A 5,776-nucleotide genomic window follows, 5' to 3' on the forward strand; every position below is an offset into this window, starting at 1 on the left:
GTTGTAAGCTATTATATACGGAATAAACAACAAGGTCCTACTGTAGAGCACAGAGAACTATATTCAGTATCCTACAATCAGCCATAATGGAAAAGAATATAAAAAAAGAATGTAGGTGTAACTGAATCACTTTGCTATACAGCAGAGATTAAAACATTAAAAATTAACTATAGTATTTAACTATACTTCAATAATATATATATAAATAAAAAGGTCTTACTGATTAAATATTAGGGATTTGTTAAAAATCTAAAACTGCTGCCCAGAACGTTTTCATTTGATTAAATTTCCTTTTTTCTGAGATATTCACTATTATAAGAGCGACTTCACATGCCTCCTAAACTGTGGAGTGTTGAACAAAGGGAAAATATCTTTATTATGATTTCTCTCCTGCCACAGTTATTTGAGTTATACTACCTTGTGCCTCCTGACATTTTAGGAAAGAATTATGTTTGGAGCTTTGCCATGTCATGCATTAACTTGACAATCTTTTTTTGACAAAAATCCCATCCATACTTTTGGCCCCAGTCATTCTCTTTGATGTTGTTGTCTTCTTGTTAAGGAGGAAGAAACGTGCTTTCACAAGCCTATTGGCTAACATGTCAAAGAGAAGCAGATTCCAGGTATAGGATAAGGGGCTGTCTGAGGATGAACTCAAGCAGACCCCCATGGAGAAACACTTCCTTTGCTCACACTGTGTTTTGTCCTTTCCTGCACAGGTTGAGATTTAACATACAGATGACTTGCTTGCATCCTAGATAAACTTGTCCAGGAGCTCGCACCCGGCTGAGCTGAAATGTGATTACCAGGAACTCAGACACAGTTCTCACACCAATGACAAACCAAGTTCCTTGTGTCCATAAGTAAATCCATCTAACCAAAATTGAATTAAGAGGTCCTCATTGCCCAATCCTGCTTCCTCCCTTGATGATGCTTAATGGGTCTAACAAGGATCCATTAAGACCACCCAGGCTGAGGCTTCCCTGGTGGCGCAGTGGTTAAGAATCCTCCTGCCAATACAGGGGACACGGGTTCAAGCCCTGGTCCAGGAAGATCCCACATGCCACAGAGCAGCTAAGCCCGTGTGCCACAACTACTATAGCCTGCACTCTAGAGCCCGCGAACCACAACTACTGAAGCCTACGTGGCTAAAGCCCGTGTCCTGCAACAAGAGAAGCCACCGCAATGAGAAGCCCACGTGCCGCAACGAAGTGTAGCCCCCGCTCGCCACAACTAGAGAAAGCCCTCACACAGCAACAAAGCCCCAACACAGCCAAAAATAAATAAATAAAATAGATTTTTAAAAAATTTTTAAAAAAGACCCCCCCCCCGCCAGGCCTCCAAGGACTAACGCAAACAGCTGATGAGCAGTACCGCCAGGTTTAAACTGGATTGACTAATGAAGTCAAACGTGTGGGTGATCCAGCAGGAAGGCGGCACTGAGAGACCTGGGAGAACACCAGTTTTGCAGTACAAGATGGTTATGAGATGAGTCAAGATGTTTAAAGACAGACAATGTATTCTGAGAAAGCAGTTGTGTGAGGTTTTAGGAGATATGAAAACATCCTGTTTCCAATCCCAACAGGGAGGGTTCCAGGAGCATGGAGGCATGAACAAGAAATACCCTGGAAATAAGAGTTTCAGGCCAACTTGACAGAGCCCTTCTGTGTCATAACTCCTAACATCTCATCTCATTCTCAAGGAGACATCTCCACAAAAAGCCCAGCACACCATCAACCCAAGGTACCTAGCGTTCATTTGTGATGCCAGGACTCTCCACCCTGTTGCAGAGAGAAGCTGTACACAACTAGAAGAGTTCCTTACACAGATGTTTAATATCAAAACAAGAAACAGCAACCCCAAAGCCAGCTCAGGGGTACAGACAATAACTCAAGAGCTCCAGGAGTGCCCTCATCAGGAGAATGACTCCCAAATCCACATCTTTCTTGAAATCTCACCCAGGCTCTGGGCCCTGACCTCCAACTACTTTCGACATCCACAACTAAACCTACGATCCTCACTGCCCACCCACCCACAAAAAGAAAACATTTCATTCCTGCTAAATACGTTTATGAAAATCAATTGAGTGTATATCACAATATCATTTTTTTAATCATGTAGATTCAAAACCTCATCAAAATTGCTTGATTACACACCCTTAGTTTCAGCTTCTCTTGTAGTCATTTCTTCCCTAAAAACCCTCCATGGCCAAGCTTAACTCTCCATTCACATTAGTGCCCCTGCCCCCTCCCCTTGAAGGTCCGGATACTGTCACAACCCCCGGCAGAAAGGCCTTCCCTCTCCAATCAATTAACACACGACATTTAGACTAACTTTATCATTATCCCACTTCTACCAATTCATCCCTCTTATGGGTTGGATTGTGTTCCCCAAAAAGGTAAATGCTAAAGTCCTAAGCCCCAGTACCTCAGAATATGACTTTCTTAGGCAAAAGGGTTGCAGATGTAATTAATTAAGATGAGGTCATACTGGAGTAGGATGGTCCCTTAATCCAATATGACTGGTGCCCTTACAAGGTGCTTAGCTGTGAGGGGAGGACACCACTTGAAGATGGAGGCAGAGATTGGAGTGAGGCAGCCACAAGCCCAGGGTGGATGGCCGCCACCTGAAGCTAGGAAGGGACGAGGAATGATTCTACCCAGAGTCTCGGAGGGAGCATGGAACTGCTGACACCTTGATTCCTAGCCGCCAGAACTATGAGACAGTAAATTTCTGTTGTGTTAAGTGAACCAGTTTGTTCTACTTTGTGACAGCAGCCCTAGGAGACTAATACAACCCCCTTCCCTTCTAAAACCTTCAGTGGCTTCCTACTGCTTTATTATAAAAAGTGCGATTCTTTGGCCTGGCTCCTGAGGCCCTTTCCCACATCATCTTCCCTTTACAGATGTATCTCCCACTCTTTCTTCCTCACCTTTTCTAAACTCCAATCTCCACTGACTTCTCCATTCTTCAAAGTCCTGCTGCCCGTGATTCCACTAAGGTATCCTTTTACTCTACACCAAGTAGATGTCATTGTTTTCCCTAGCAATTCAGAAGCACCTGGAGAAACGGGCTATGCCATTTTTTTTACCTCCCCTGAGCATACAGATACTCTAAAAGTACTCATAGATTAATTGATCTAGTAGCCTTTACACATGCTTTGCCCTTGGGTAGGCTGTGAGCAACATGCCGGGGCCCACTGTGTTAACCTTTGTGTCCCAATGCCTCACACCATGTCTAGCATTTCATAAACTTTCAATAAATATTTTACTTAATTCATTTAAAAAATCCAGCCTCCATGTATATCTGTTCTGAGTCCATCCTAAGTAAAGCAATATCTGCCTCCTTTTAAAGAAATTACTAATGAAATACCTTAAAGTTCTTCAGACAAAAGTGGCTGAAGAGGGGGAAATGCCATTCTCTTTCTCCAGTAGCCTAAGAAGTCATTAGAAGGGCCCCAGCCTGGAGCCTCAGGGAGCCTTATGAGTCCCCCATGACCCATCCAAGAGGGGAGTCTTCCTCCCTATTATAAGACTTTGTGTTTAATAATACACGATAGGGCTTGTTCTTCTACCCCATTCTTACCTGTGTTTCCAGAGCCCTTTGAAAGCATAAATAAATGATAGTTGACTGATCCCCTTTCCCCAGGATTTTGCCAGTGCTGAGAATCTTGAAAGTTTTCCAAGACATGATTTGCCACTACAAATGCCAAGTGGGGGAGTTCCTGCCCTCTCCTATTCATAGTGGTGCTTGATAATTCAAAGTGCCAACTCCTTCCAACAGAGTCAGGCAGACGAACGAGCTGTCACAAATCTTCAGATGATAGAGCTGTGCAGTGGGCTTTTCAAACAGCCCAAGCCTTTGCAGGTGGGAGACCTTTGCTCAGCAAGGAAGTTGTCCAGACCTCCAAGATGCTACACCCAGAGAGCCTGCAGGGACCACCATGTGACTCTGAGGGACAGAGCGAGGGAAGGCGCCCAGAGGAACATTACTGCTGTTCCAACTCTGTCAGCCGACCATTGCCCCTCTTCCACCACCTCTTCTACCCACATTCTCCAAAGCATGTGAATTAGCCTCTCTGACAGCGAGATAGCTATTTCCTGGGCCGTACCCTCAGGTTACAAATCCTCTGATCATCCACTGGATGTTTAGAGGGTTAGGACGGGGAGGGGGGGAGGAGAGGTGCAGTGTGGGGAATCCAACCTTGGAAAGTAATTAGAAGCCAAAGAAGAAAGAGGGGAACTTCCAGTTTCCAGGTCCATATGTAAGAAGCTTAGAAGTCACCACTCCATTCTGAGAAATGGAATATTACCTGCCATATCGGTAAACAAAGATGTCATGGTCAGCAGTGACTGCTGCCCTCCAACGTGAGCCAGTGAGCCCTGAGGAAACTCAGGATGTGAAAACACAGGGATACTGGCCCCAGGTAGCTGAGGTGCACGTCAAAGGTATGATTTCAGTGAGCCCAGACTCTTGCATCTTCCCATACATAGAAAAGCGCTAAATTCCTTAACTTGAGATATCCGTTTTCTTTCATTAACAATCATCTTTTGACGGTCAGAGTACCTGCCCTTTGTTGCAAAACTTCTCTATAACCTGGCTCCCCCCTCGCCTCCCTGGAGCAGTTTTCTCAGGGTTACTGAGATGCTGCCTCCCAGGCTTGATGTCCGAAAAATTCCCGCTGAATAAAACGTAACTCTCAACATTTAGGTTGTGAATATTTTTTAAGTCAGCAATCCTAACAGCAAGTAAAACGCTGAACAGACGGAAAAAAATCAACAATACTTCTTGCATCGGTACGAGAGCGGGGGACACAGGGCAAACCACTGCCCTTAAGACAGACGGGTGAATACAGGAGTCACAACTTACCAGAGCGAGGCTCGGGAGAAGAAACAGCAGGAGCTAGTGCCCAGGTAGGACGCGTGTAATGAGCGAGCTGCCGGAGGCTCAGTGTAGACAACTCTGACAGTTAAAAACTTCAGAGTGACCAAGCCACGGTGGGCCCACAACACACAGGGAGACTTCCCGCTAGGAGCTCAACCAGCTTCCCGCAGCAAATATATGAGAAAAATTCCCGCGAGCTTCCCGCAGAGGGAGGGGCAAAGGAACCATTTTTAAATTGACCGGAGCTGCTGTGCTTCTCAACAAGGCCTGCCCGCAGGTGAAGCCAGTTAACCAGAGCCTGATCCGCTGGGCTATTATTATCGGAGCCTAATTGACCTGGGGAAGGGAAATACCCAGCTCCAGCTGGCTCTGGCTTCCACGTGGAAGAACAGAAATGTCCTACTCGGGCCCACTCTAGCCTTCATGTCTCACCTAAGAAGGGAGGATAAAACTGAGAAACACTTGTGAAGTTCGCAGTTCAGAGGCACAGGCTCCCTAAAACACGGAGACCTACTTAAAGGACTAGAGAATGCTTTCCCCTCCCCTCACACCTCACCACCACATTACTGAAGGCCTATTTTCAGTACTTCCTTTTACCTGGTATATCATGTCCAGCTATCAAGAAAAAATTACAAGGCATACCAAAAGGCAAAAAACACAATTTGAAGGGACAGAGCAAGCAACAGAACCAGATATGGCAGGAGTGTTGGAATTACCAGGCAGTGTTTTAATTAGCAATTAAAACAACTCTAATTATTACACTAAGCGTCCTAATGGATCAAACAGACAGCATGCAAGAACAGATGGTCAATGTAAGCAGAGAGATGGAAATCCTAAGGAAGAACCAGAAAAGAAATGCAAGAGATAAAAAACCACTGTAACAGAAATGAAG

This window comes from Neophocaena asiaeorientalis, unplaced genomic scaffold (genome assembly GCF_003031525.2).
Source record: "Neophocaena asiaeorientalis asiaeorientalis breed wild unplaced genomic scaffold, Neophocaena_asiaeorientalis_V1.1 scaffold364, whole genome shotgun sequence".
NCBI classification, from domain to species: Eukaryota; Metazoa; Chordata; class Mammalia; order Artiodactyla; family Phocoenidae; genus Neophocaena; species Neophocaena asiaeorientalis.